The sequence below is a fragment of the Odocoileus virginianus genome, chromosome 21 (genome assembly GCF_023699985.2).
Source record: "Odocoileus virginianus isolate 20LAN1187 ecotype Illinois chromosome 21, Ovbor_1.2, whole genome shotgun sequence".
Classification (NCBI taxonomy): domain Eukaryota; kingdom Metazoa; phylum Chordata; class Mammalia; order Artiodactyla; family Cervidae; genus Odocoileus; species Odocoileus virginianus.
This window is the reverse complement of record NC_069694.1, coordinates 38338700-38352716: the sequence shown is the minus strand read 5'-3', so window position 1 is coordinate 38352716 and position 14017 is coordinate 38338700. Positions and strand designations below refer to the sequence as shown.

General features: G+C 39.9%; 1 protein-coding gene and 1 long non-coding RNA gene across 6 annotated transcripts in view; one reads left to right on the top strand and one right to left on the bottom strand.

Moving 5' to 3' along the window:
- Positions 1–14017, bottom strand: part of C21H4orf17 (chromosome 21 C4orf17 homolog) — a 92841-nt gene that overhangs the window by 19410 nt on the left and 59414 nt on the right. The window contains exon 1 of one of the 5 annotated variants that reach the window (XM_070452173.1): positions 5908–6045. The exons of 1 other annotated variant lie outside the window; for it this stretch is intronic. The gene's annotated coding sequence lies outside the window, so the exon portion shown is untranslated. Of the gene's footprint in view, positions 1–4786; positions 5056–5283; positions 5384–5779; positions 5871–5907; positions 6046–14017 lie in introns of those variants that run through there. 3 more of the 5 variants (XM_070452174.1, XM_070452175.1, XM_070452171.1) reach the window with 3 other exon arrangements.
- On the top strand, positions 5679–7211 carry LOC110144518 (uncharacterized). Its single transcript, XR_002315901.2, has 3 exons — positions 5679–6127; positions 6800–6900; positions 7006–7211. It is a non-coding gene; the product is annotated as an uncharacterized lncRNA (long non-coding RNA).

Here is a 14017-nt window from a genome sequence, read left to right as displayed (position 1 = left end):
GGGATAGCCTACCGACTCCACTATTCTTTCCTGGAGAATCCCCATGGGCAGAGAGAAGCCTGGTGGACTACAATCCATGGAGTCTCAGAGAGTTGGGCACGACTGAGCTACTAAGCGCAGCACAGCAAGCACGTATTACTAAGTGAGACCAACTTGAAAATGCTGCATACTGTGTAATTTTACATATGTTACATTCCAGAAAAAGGATAACTAGAGACTATAAAAAGATCAGCAATTCCCAGGGGTTCCAGAGGGGAAGTGGTGGAGGAATGGATAGGTAGAGCATAGGGGATTTGGGAGCAGTGAAACCTCTATACTGTTCAATACCATGATAATGGATACATGATATTATGCATTTTGTCAAAACCCATAGAACTATACAACAGAGAGTGAACTCTAATGTAAACTATAGACTTTAGTTAATAATGTATAGTGTTGGTCCATCAGTTGTAACAAGTGTACCACACTACTGCAAGATTAATAATAGGAGAAGCTTGGCAGAGGGATATGGAACTCTCTGTACTTTCTGCTCAGTTTTTCCATAAGCTTAAAAACCGCTCTAAAAATATTAGCAATTGAAAAACAACTACCTCACTAGAGCTTCCCTGGTAGATCAGTCGGTAAAGAATCTACCTGCAGTGCAGGAGACCCAAGAGATGCAGGTTCAATCACTGAGTCAGGAAGGTCCCCTGAAGAAGGAAAAGGCAACCCACTCCAGTACGCTTGCCTGGACATTCCCATGGACAGAGGAGCATGGCAGGCTACAGTCCATAGGGTCACTCACAGTCAGACACAACTTAGTGACTAAACCACCACCACCTCAAACTAGCAACATTTTGTTACTATTAATAATGGCCCACATCTTACTCTCCCTCCTATTGCCTATATTGATTTCAGTACTTTTTAATTGACTGATAATTCATTGCTCAGTGATTTTAATGATAGCTTTCAAGTCCATTAGTTGGCTTGGAATAATATTTATCTATTAAACATTTCTCTTTGTAACAAGCATTGATTTTGGACTGTAACTTTTTAAGACATAAATCCAGAAGAAATGAAATGATCATTCATTCTCATAAAGGGTGGATTTTTTTCCTCCCAAAACAAGAGAAATATGAGAACATATTACTAAAGTAAGGAATTAATAGAAGTAGATACCAGAAAATATATAATTTACTCATAAATATTATCTTTATTAGAGAAACAGAAATCTCACTGATTTTGTAATGAAGTGACAAAGTTTTCCTAAACCAGTATTAGAGAAATCAATCAATGGAAAACACATATATACAATGGATGGATTCAGTAGACTAAATCAGCTATAGTTACTTCTACAAATTTGCCATGGATTATTTACTAGGGACCAAATTCCTGGGTTGGGAAGATCCACTGGAGAAGGGATAGACTACCCACGCCAGTATTCTTGGGCTTCCCTTGTGGCTCAGCTGATAAAGAATCTGTCTGCAATGCAGGAAACCTGGGTTCGATCCCTGGGTTGGGAAGATCCCCTGGAGAAGGGAAAGGATACCCACTCCAGTATTCTGGCCTGGAGAATTCCATGGACTATATAACCATGGGGTCACAAAGAGTCAGACACAACTGAGTGACTTTCACTTTCAAATAGTCATATGATAAATAGTAGACAATATTTTAAAAGCCAAAAATGTTTAAAAAACAACACAAGGGGTAAAACACTTTCTAGTAGTCTAGCTTCATAGGTATTTGCTATATAATAGATAAGTAGGAGTTGTCAGCCTATTTTTCCCACCGTGCTACACGTGACAGTAATGTTCACATGGAAGACACATTCCCATCACATGTTCAGATTTTAAAGACCACATCCCAAAATTGTGGGAAGCAAAGTACTAAAAATGTGTTTTAATCACCTAACTGTGGGTGTCAGTAACTGCTGCTCAGCAGAGCTGTATAAATAGACTCGAACTCCAAGCTTCCCAGTCAGGTAAGAACAGGACATTGCAACTAAATGCCAGCGATGGTGTTAGAAAACTTACCCTTGTTTATATTAATCCCTTTAAAAAACTAAACAATTTGCAAATGTGAACAGTTTAACTATTATTAGTAAATATCTTGGGTCTTGCCTGACTCAGTTCAGTATATTCGCTCAGTTGTGTCTGACTCTTTGTTACCCCATGGACTGCAGCACTCCAGGCCTCCCTGTCCATCACCAACTCCTGGAGTTTACTCAAACTCATGTCCATTGAGTCGATGATGCCATTCAACCATCTCATCCTCTGTCATCCCCTTCTCCTCCCACCTTCAATCTTTCCTAGCATCAGGGTCTTTTCAGATGGGTCAGTTCTTCACATCAGGTGGCCAAAGTACTAGAGTTTTAGCTTCAGCATCAGTCCTTACAATGAATATTCAGGACAGATTTCTTTTAGGATGGACTGGTTGGATCTTCTTGCAGTCCAAGGGACTCTCAAGAGTCTTCTCCAACACCACAGTTCAAAAGCATCAATTCTTTGGCACTCAGCTTTCTTTATAGTCCAACTCTCACATCCATACATGACTACTGGAAAAACCATAGCCTTGACTAGACAGACCTTTGTTGGCAAAGTAATGTCTCTGCTTTTTAATATGCTATCTAGGTTAGTCATAACTTTTCTTTCAAGGAGCAAGCATCTTTTAATTTCATGGCTGCAGTCACCATCTGCAGTGATTCTGGAGCCCCCAAAAAATAAAGTCACTGTTTCCACTGTTTCCCCATCTATTTGCCATGAAGTGATGGCACCAGATGCCATGACCTTAGTTTTCTGAATGTTGAGTTTTAAGCCAAACTTTTCACTCTCCTCTTTCACTTTCATCAAGAGGCCCTTTAGTTCTTCACTTTCTGCCATCAGAGTGGTGTCATCTGCATATGTGAGTTTATTGATATTTCTCCCAGCAATCTTGATTCCAGCTTGTGCTTCATCCAGCCCAGCGTTTCACATGATGTACTCTGCATATAAGTTAAATAAGCAGGGTGACAATATACAGCCTTGACATACTCCTTTTCCTATCTGGAACCAGTCTGTTGTTCCATGTCCAGTTCTAACTGTTGCTTCTTGACCTACATACAGATTTCTCAAGAGGCAGGTCAGGTGGTCTGGTATTCCCATCTCTTTAAGAATTTCCCACAGTTTGTTGTGATCCACACAGTCAAAGGCTTTGGCATAGTCAATAAAGCAGATGTTTTTCTGGAACTCTCTGGCTTTTTCAATGATTCAACAGATGTTGGCAATTTGATCTCTGGTTCCTCTGCTTTTTCTAAAACCAGCTTGAACATCTGGAAGTTCATGGCTCACATACTGTTGAAGCCTGGCTTGGAGAATTTTGAGCATTACTTTATTAGTGTGTGAGATGAGTGCAATTGTGCAGTAGTTTGAGCATTTTTGGCATTGCCTTTCTTTGGGATTGGAATGAAAACTGACGTTTTCCAGTCATGTGGCCACTGCTGAGTTTTCCAAATTTGCTGGCATATTGAGTGCAGCACTGTCACAGCATTATCTTTTAGGATTTGAAACAGCTCAACTGGACTTCCTTCACCTCCACTGGAATTCCATCACCACTAGCCTGACTGCCTTATTATAAAACCTAGGCTGAAATGTCTTAAGAGAATACATCCAAAAGATATGCTGAGTCAAAGTAGCCAAGTTCTGTTTATAATTCTGTTTTAATTGTGATGCCAAAACTGTGCTTTCATCCTGAAGAAGAGAAGAAAAACCTGTATACGGATAACTCTGTGGGAAAATCTAATTAAAATTACCATTCACCACTTGGAATCATGTAAGTACTGAGAAAAATATTTCCTTTTCTAAAGCCTCTAAAATCTACCTATATATTAGTAAATTATTGAATTTTATCTAGACCACATGGCACAAAATCCTCAGAATAGGTAGTTTTAAAAATTAATCAATCTAGTCCTGGTCATTTACTTGGAAAATACCATGCAGATGTATATTAAATACAGATTTAATTTAGTCCAAAATAGCATATATGCAAAATGTATGCTTACAAAAGGAGACAACAATAGCTGATCATTGAGCAGCTAAGTTGCTATGAATTCCTTGAGACTGTTATTTATGTGATGAATGCAGAACCATTTTACATTTGCAGAGCACCTGGCCACCCAGATCTTCCCATCGCTTCCTCCCTCACCTTGTTCATGGCTTTGTCTGGTAAGACTTTTCTGCAAAAGGCTTCCTGTGTATGTGTGTGTGCTCAGTCATGTCCAACTCTTTGCAACCCCATGGACTGTAGCCCATCAGGCTCCTTTGTCCATGGAATTTTCCAGGCAAGAATACTGGAGTGGGTTGCCATTTCCTTCTCCAAAGGTTTCCTGCCCCTCTCCAAAGTCGTTTCCACCATCATCCCATTCTTTTTCCTTCAACCTTCTTTAAACTGTCTTCATAACTCATAATGTATGTCACTGACTTTTTTTTTTTTTCACATTTCTGTGTTTGTTTTTTGCTTCTCTCAATAGGATGTATCAAGCAGGCAGTGATCTAGTCCAATTTTCCACCTGACACATGGTTTATGCTCAGTAAATATTTATTAAGTAAACCTTTTCAAAGAATAAATGTTCTTATCCCACAAATTCAGCATTTTTTATTTGTTGCTCTCTCAGAAATAGGTCGTTTATTTTAAAAGGTAATGCCCCATTTCCTCAAAACAGACTTAATTGGCTTTTATGTAGTCTTGAAAAGGTCAGCTCAACTGTGGTCCATAAACTATGTCAAACCTAAAACTTTAAAAAATTATTTTAATGATGAATTTAAAATTATACCTGAGGTCAATTTTAAAGGAAGGTGATCTGGCTGACAGGAACTCAAGGCTTGTGATACCCTTCAAGCCTTGTAATGGGTCTATCTTGAGTTGTCATTGATTTCCTGAAATCTTTGTACTTGAGCTGGGAATCCTTAATTGGCAGAGACAGCCTAATGTCTAAGGCTTCCAAATGAATGTAAGTGTCTCCCTCCGGTTTGTCCCTCTCTTGCTCCAAGGAGCCCTATGTGGCTCCCTGGTTGTTAAGATACTCTATATAGCTTAGCAACATGGTAACATTCCTTGGGGAAATCTGAGTTCCAGAACCTCTCCACTTGTCATTCTTCTTAGAGCTCTACCTACCCACAGTACCCACAGCCACTTGGCAGCAGTGATTTTTCTCATCTTTGAATGTAAAATAGAGCTGAATCAAATGCAAGAGAAAGAACAACAGAGTGGGGGGAAGAATTTCAACCATGTAGATAATTTTCTGCAAAATGTTGCTTAAAGAACACGTACCATGCAGATGTAATCAAACTTAGCTCATCAAAAACATGTAGGGAGAAAGTGTGAATGACTTTAAAGAATCCCAGTCATCCTGCTCAAATAATCAGGATGACCATGCTGATGACTGTTCAACAGCCTTGAAAAAGAATTGAAATGTTAATTAAAAATCATAAAGATATATTAAGTAATACAGTTAAAGTCATAAAGTTCTCTATGAAAATTAAAGATGGAATTACCATGTACACACACAACTGTACAAACACATATGTTGCTGTCAACTGTCATAATTATGTATACTGGTGCTTTCCAGTATTTTTCTTCTCAGACCACACATGACTTTTGATAGCTGAATTACCATCTCTGAAAGCAATATAGCTAATTCCTGAAGGGCAAACACTTAATTTACAACAATGCAAGGATAGAATTTAAGACAATCTTGTTTTCTTGACTGGCCCCAAGAATTAAAGGCTCAGCATCTCTTTGCACCTATAACCCATTCAGGACTTACATATTATTTATGGGAGGTCTAAAGGATTTTCCAAGGTAATTTTTGCATTTTGAGATTTTCTTTCTATACTTTCTACCAGTTAGGAATTGGTTTTATGCAACTAGTAGCAGAGATTATTTCTCCCTCACGTGAAAGAGTTCCGTGGTTGACACAGCAGTTCCAGAATGTCATTATGGCCCTAGGCTTGTTGCACATTTGGGTCCATCTTCCTTAAGGTGCGGCTTCTCTCCTGGAGCTTAACTCTTATCCCAGGTGGTGCCTGAAGTTCTAATCATCCAAACGGCTACTCTGTTGCCAGGCGTCACATCAATAATCCGGGAAGAAAACAAGAGGAAAGGCAGGGGGCTGGTAAGGACAGACATGGCACTAGCTAGCCAGTTGCCCCTCCTGTAAGAGCCTTTCTGTGAATCCCAGGCAGTAATCTGGATGCACTGATCACCTGTAGCTGGAAGTGGGGGGAAGGAAGGGGGAGGTGGGGGGGGCACAGAAAATGTAGCTTCCTCACAGAGTACATTCCCACCCCTTTCTAAAACAGAGGCTTAGAAAACATACTTTAGGTTTATAAGCGGTAACCTCTACCACAGAGCCTGACATCACTAACCCATGCGTGAAAGATGTCTATATTCTTGTGGTTTACACCTTTCCTTAGAGACAGGTATCATCCATTAGAAGAAGATATACTTCTGGCATGTAACCATAATTCTGTTATATTCCCTTTATGAGGACCTTTCTTCTCTCTTTATCAGAAAAAATGATACAACTCATTGGGTTGGGCACAGTTTACAGTAATTCTGTCAGACCATGGACTGAGATGGCTCTGATGCTCTGTTCAGGGCAGCTTGTGTGTCCTTATTGTCTTGGGAACAGACTACCAGTCCAAGACACTGTTATTTTCAGCACAGGTAGAAGACAGATGGAGAGATTTCTTGAGATATATGCGTGAATCTATGAATGGTGATTAGTAGTTTTTAAAACACCGGTAATAAACAGCAGGAAACTCCACATGTTCATTGTCCACAGATACTTTTGAGTATTGCTGTGGACTGAAGTGTGTCCCCCAAATTCCTGTGTTGAAGCTCACCCTCAGCATGACTGTGTGTGGACACAGGACCTAGCAGGAGGTAAAGTTACATGCGGTCACAAGGGTGGGTCCTAACAGAGAGGACTGGCATCCTTAGAAGAAAGAAACACCAGAGCTCGCTCTCTCTTTCTCTCTGCACATACAGAAGAAAGGTCATGTGAGGATATGGCAAGGAGGCATCCATCTACTCATCAGGAAGAGTGGTTTAACCAGGAACCAACCCAGCCAGCAACCTAATCTTAGATTTCCAGCCACTACAACTCTGAAAAAATAAAATTCTGTTGTTTAAGCCACATAATGTCAGTGGCATTATGTTACAGCAGCCCTAGCAAATTCACACAGGTGTGAATATGTAGGTAACTCTTAGGTCAATTTTCTCCATGTGCAAGCTCCAAGTGGTTGCATCTTGGAGCTATGAATGGATTAGGCCTATTCATTTTTATCCTCATTTTGTATTTACTATAAAAATGTTATTAGTGTCTGATTAACTTATAAGAAGGTAATGCAAATAATTTATGAAAGGTAAAAATGCTAATTTAAAACAATACAAAAATAAAAATTTCATCTGGTTCCTTACCCATCCAGTACTTTGTTCTGTCCATTTTGAAAGCATATGATTCAACACTAAATTTGCATCAAGTATCTGCAATCCCAGAAAATAGTACTTATGCAAGTGTCTATAAATTGTCCCCCAGATTTTCTCTCCCTGGTGTCCACACCCTGTGGAATCTCCTTCTCTTGACTGTGGGAGCACTTGTGAATAGAATGAAGGTCACCCCTGTGATTATATTCTATGAGTAAGAGAGAGAGATTTAGAAGATAATTAAGATCTAAAATCAGAATTACTTAGAGTTTATCAAAGTCTGTTCACCAAAAGGAGATTATTTGGGATGGTTCTGACCTAATCAGGTGAGCCCTTTAAAAGAGATTTAGGTTGAGGTAGCTCAGCTGGTAAAGAATCTGCCTGCAATGCAGGAGACCCTGGTTCGATTCCTAGGTCAGGAAGATTCCCTGGAGGAGGGCATGGCAACCCACTCTGGTATTCTTGCCTGGAGAATCCCCGTGGACAGAGGAGCCTGGCAGGCTACAGTCCATGGGGTCAAAAAGAGTTGGACACAACTGAGCGACTAAGCAGGCACACGCAAGGACAGACAGCACACCTGCTGGCCTTAAAGAAACAAGCAGTCATAAGGTCTACAGCTGCCAGGAAGTAAGTCAGCCAGCAGCCACAAGAACTTGAGGACCCCAAGCTGCAGATGAAAGCCCAGCCCCAGCTGGCCCCTGGGTTGCAGCCTCATGAGACCCTGGTCTGGAGATCCGACTCAGGTTAAGCCATGCCCACACTCCCCACTCACTGTGAGGTAACAGCAAAGGTGTTAAACCATTGTCTGTCAGAAGCCTGAATCCAGGGCTTTTACCCATGACTAGTGGACACTGAGTTGCTGCCAGGCCAGGGGTCTGAACTCTGCTTAGGCTGTAAGAATCACTAGTACAAGTCCTTTTGATAAGAATGTATTTGCTAAAACACAAAAGACCCCAAATAACCAAAGCAGTCTTGAGAAAGAAGAATGGAGCTGTAGGAATCAACCTTCCTGACTTCAGACTATACTACAAAGCTACCGTCATCAAGACAGTATGGTACTGGCACAAAGACAGAAATGTAGGTCAATGGAACAAGGTAGAAAGCCCAGAAATAAACCCATGCACCTATGGGTACCTTATTTTTGACAAAGGAGGTAAGAATATACAACAGGTCAAAGATAGCCTCTTCAATAAGTGGTGCTGGGAAAACTGGACAGCTACATGTAAAAGAATGAGATTAGAACACTTGCTAACACCATATACAAAGATTAACTCAAAATGGATTGAAGACCTACATGTAAGATATAAAACTATAAAACTGTTAGAGGAAAACATGGGCAGAATACTCAATGACATAAATCAAAACAAGATCTTCTATGACCCACCTTCTAGAGTAATGGAAATAAAAACAAAAATAAACAAGTGGGACCTAATAAAACTTAAAAGCTTTTGCACAGCAAAGGAAACTGTAAACAAGGTGAAAAGACAACCCTCCAAATTGGAGAAAATAATAGCAAGTGAAACAACTGACACAGGATTCATTTCAAAAACTTACAAGCAGTTCATATGACTCAATACCAGAAAAACAATCAATGTAATAAAAAGTGGGAAAAAGACCTAAACAGACATTTCTCCAAAGAAAACATACAGATGGCTAACAAACATGAAAAGATGCTCAACATTACTCACTATTAGAGAAATGCAAATTGAAACTACAATGAGATATAATCCCACACCAGTCAGAAAGGCTATCATCAAAAAGTCTACAAACAGTAAATGCTGGAGAGGGTGTGGAGAAAAGGGAACCCTCTTGCACTGTTGGTGGGAATGTAAATTGATACAGCTACAATGGAAAACAGTATGGAGATTCCTTTAAAAACTATGATTAAACCACCATATGACCCAGCGATCCCACTCCTAGGCATATACCCTGAGGAAACCAAAATTGAAAAAGACACATGTACCCCAGTGTTCATTGCAGCACTATTTACAATAGCTAGAACATGGAAGCAAACTAGATGTCCATCGACAGATGAATGGATAAAGAAGCTATGGTACATATACACAATGGAATACTCAGCCATAAAAAGGAACACATCTGAGTCAGTTTTGATGAGGTGGATGAACCTGGAACCTATTATACAGAGTGAAGTAAGTCAGAAAGGGAAAGAAAAATATTGTATGCTAACACATATATATGGAATCTATACAGATCATACTGATGAAATTTTCAGGGCAGCAGTGGAGACATAGAGAACAGATTTATGGACATGACTGGCAAGGGAGGAAGGAGAAGGTGAGATGTATGGAGAGAATAACATGAAAACTTCTATTACCATATGTAAAATAGATAGCCAATGGGAACTCAATGGGAACTCAAATAGGGGCTCTGTAACAACCTAGAGGGGTGGGATGGGGAGGGAGATGGAAGGGGGGGTTCAGGAGGGAGCAGACATATGTATATCTGTGGCTGATTCATGTTGATGTTTGGAAGAAAACAACAAAATTCTGTAAAGCAATTATCCTTCAATTAAAAAATTTAAAAAAATTTTTAAAAAGGAATGTATTTGCTAGTATTTGACTTTGCCACTTAGTAACTCACCATCTTCCAGCCTATATTGGGATTCAGCTCTGTCTTAACCATGTGCACTATCCATTGTTTACCTGCCAGTGTTTTCCTTATTGAAAAGACATAAGAAGAGTCAAGTAATTTTGCTTTCTTTATCTGTTCTCTCCCTCTATTCTTGTTTAAGACATAGCATTAAAACATTAAAAGCCTTATTATTTGCTCTTAGCACTTTCTTTTCAGAAAACAAGTCTGACATTATTATTTTCCCCTTTAGCTTTAAGGCACTAGTCTTATAGGTCCTGAGACTTTCTTTTATGAACCTTGATTATAGGGCTCCCCTTTTACTGGTTGTTCAGGCAGCAGTGTTTACAGCAGTACCAATTTAATAGCCCAAATGGGAAGTGACCCAAATGCCCAACAAAAATCAAGTGAATACATAAATTGGGGTGTAGTCACACAATGGAATACCACATGGCAGTGAGAATGAATGATCTGATTACACACGACAATATTGACGAACCTCATAAACATAACATTGAACGAGAGAAGGTGGGATCAAAGAGTATAAACTGTACAATCCTCTGTTTCCATAAAATCCAGAAACAGACAAAACTAACCTCTGGAGTGCTAGTGTGGGTAATGTCATCCTTGTGACAGGAGAGGGGGCAGGGCACAAGAAGGCTCTGGTGCCAGGAGATTCTGTTTCTGGAACTGGGTGCTGGTAACATGCATGAGTTCAGTTTGTGAGAATTCATTGAGCTCCACACCAATGATGTGGACACCTTGCTGATGGAATATTACACATCCATTAAAAGTTTTTTAACATGCAATTTCCTGTGTTCCACCCCTTAGACTTATTGAGTCAAAATTCCTGGGAAGAGAACTTAGATATTTGAATTTTAGGCAGAATCCCCAACCCAAGGAGATTTTAATGCCTTGTGACACCTGAGAACCACTTGTCTAGAAATCTTTAAAACAAAGGCAGAAATGTAATTAAAATTATTTTTCTAACTTAAGTGTTTATAAAATTAAAAACATCTTATTAATAGCCTTGCTAGTAACTAGTCTTCCTGGTAACATAAAAATGTAACCCAACAAAAAGTCACATATTGTGGCATATGTTTTGATTTTGTTTCAGGTTTCAGGAGCAAAGATAGTGGCTTTCAGTTTGTGTCTGATTTTATGGCCAAAAAATGATTAATATGGATCATTAATAACTCATGTGTTGCACAGAGAACAAATTCAGGGAGGAATTGACTTGCATCACTCAGGAAAGAGCTGTGTGTTAATATAATGCTCTCAACCAACAAAGAAGGGGGGGGGGCTTCAATTTGAACTAAAAGTGAAGTAACAATATATATCAGTGTTACTTTCTTAGATGACCTCTATTCTAAATTATCACAATAACTTGTTTTATTTCCATTTTTTACAAGAATACAACATGTTTCTTTCCTATAGATTTGTGTATTCCTGATACAGAATATTCAAATGAGGGGGTCCAGACTAATAAATCTTCAGGTGAATATATATGTATTCTCCACATACACCATACAATTATATAAACAGTGATTGTACTCTTCCAATCACTCACTTCTTTGGTGCCTTCAGATGTTCCCTTCATATTTCTCTTAACTAGAGAGAAAAAAGTAATTAGAATGCAGATAAGTTCTCATTTCTAGGCAAATCTTCTGAACCAAAGATTTGGTTTGGTTTGGTTTGGTTCAAAGAAAGCTCCAAAGATTCTTAATCTGCTTTTAAACTTAAGAGCACCCATTTTGAAAATTTCCACAGCTGATCTGACATGGAAGAACACCTTCAAAGCTCTTTTGAATGATGATTGCTGGGAGAGGGGGAGGTTCAAAGAAGAGGCGTTAGCACCCATTTCAGTTCTTAAATGCAGGAACTGTTAGTTTTGCAATTACTGTAATAGTCTTGGGGCTTCCCCAGTGGCTCAGAGAGTAAAGAATCTGCCTGAGAAGCTGGAGACGCTGGTTTGATCTCTGGATCAGGAAGATCCCCTGGAGAAAGAAGTGAAAACCCACTCCAATATTCTTGCCTGGGAAGTCCCATGGACAAAGGAGCCTGGCGGGTTACAGTCCATGGGTCACAAAGAATCTTAGCAGCCAAGTTCAGTTCAGTTCAGTCGATCAGTCATTTCCGACTCTTTGTGATGCCATGAATCGCAGCACGCCAGGACTCCCTGTCCATCACCAACTCCCAGAGTTTACTCAAACTCATGTCCATCAAGCCAGTGATGCCATCCAGCCATCTCATCCTCTGTCATCCCCTTCTCCTCCTGCCCCCAATCCCTCCCAGTATCAGGGTCTTTTCCAATGAGTCAACTCTTCACATGAGGTGGCCAAAGTACTGGAGTTTCAGCTTCAGCATCAGTCCTTCCAATGAACACCCAGGACTGATCTCCTTTAGGATGGACTGGTTGCATCTCCTTGCAGTCCAAGGGACTCTCAAGAGTTGTCTCCAACACCACAGTTCAAAAGCATCAATTTTTCAGCGCTCAGCATTCTTCACAGTCCAACTCTCACATCCACACATGATCACTGGAAAAACCATAGCCTTGACTAGACAGACCTTGTTGACAAAGTAATGCCTCTGTTTTTTAATATGCTATCTAGGTTGGTTATAACTTTCCTTCCAAGGAGTAAGTGTCTTTTAATTTCATGGCTGCAGTCACCATCTACAGTGATTTTGGAGCCCAAAAAAATAAAGTCTGACACTGTTTCCCCATCTATTTGCCATGAAGTGATGGGACCAGATGCCATGATCTTAGTTTTCTGAATGTTAAACTTTAAGCCAAACTTTTCACTCTCCTCTTTCACTTTCATCAAGAGGCCCTTTAGTTCTTCACTTTCTGCCATCAGAGTGGTGTCATCTGCATATGTGAGTTTATTGATATTTCTCCCAGCAACCTTGATTCCAGCTTGTGCTTCATCCAGCCCAGCAATTTGCATGATGTACTCTGCATATAAGTTAAATAAGCAGGGTGACAATATACAGCCTTGACGTACTCTTTTTCCTATCTGGAACCAGTCTGTTGTTCCATGTCCAGTTCTAACTGTTGCTTCTTGACCTACATACAGATTTCTCAAGAGGCAGGTCAGGTGGTCTGGTATTCCCATCTCTTTCAGCATTTTCCACAGTTTATTGTGATCCACCCAGTCTTTGGCATAGTCAATAAAGCAGAAATAGATGTTTTTCTGGAACTCTCTTGCTTTTTCCGTGATCCAGCAGATATTGGCAATTTGATCTCTGGTTCCTCTGCCTTTTCTAAAACCAGCTTGAACATCTGGAAGTTCATGGTTCACGTATTGCTGAAGCCTGACTTGGAGAATTTTGAGCATTACTTTACTAGTGTGTGAGATGAGTGCAATTGTGCAGCAACTTGAGCATTTTGGGCATTGCCTTTCTTTGGGATTGGAATGAAAACTGACCTTTTCCAGTCCTGTGGCCACTGCTGAGTTTTCCAAATTTGCTGGCATATTGAGTGCAGCACCTTCACAGCATCATCTTTCAGGATTTGAAATAGCTCAACTGGAATTCCATCACCTCCACTAACTTTGTTCATAGTAAGGCCCACTTGACTTCACATTCCAGGATGTCTGGCTGTAGGTGATTGATCACACCATTGTGATTATCTGGGTCGTGAAGATCTTTTTTTTATACAGTTCTTCTGAGTATTCTTGCCACCTCTTAATATCTTCTGCTTCTGTGAGGTCCATACCATTTCTGTCTTTTATCGAGCCCATCTTTCCATGAAATGTTCCCTTGGTATCTCTAATTTTTTTGAAGAGATCTCTAGTCTTTCCCTTCCTGTTGTTTTCCTCTATTTCTTTGCATTGATCACTGAGGAAGGCCTTTTTATCTCTCCTTACTATTCTTTGGAACTCTGCATTCAAATGGGAATATCTTTCCTTTTCTCTTTTGCTTTTCACTTCTCTTCTTTTCACAGCTATTTGTAAGGCTTCCTCAGATAGCCATTTTGCTTTTT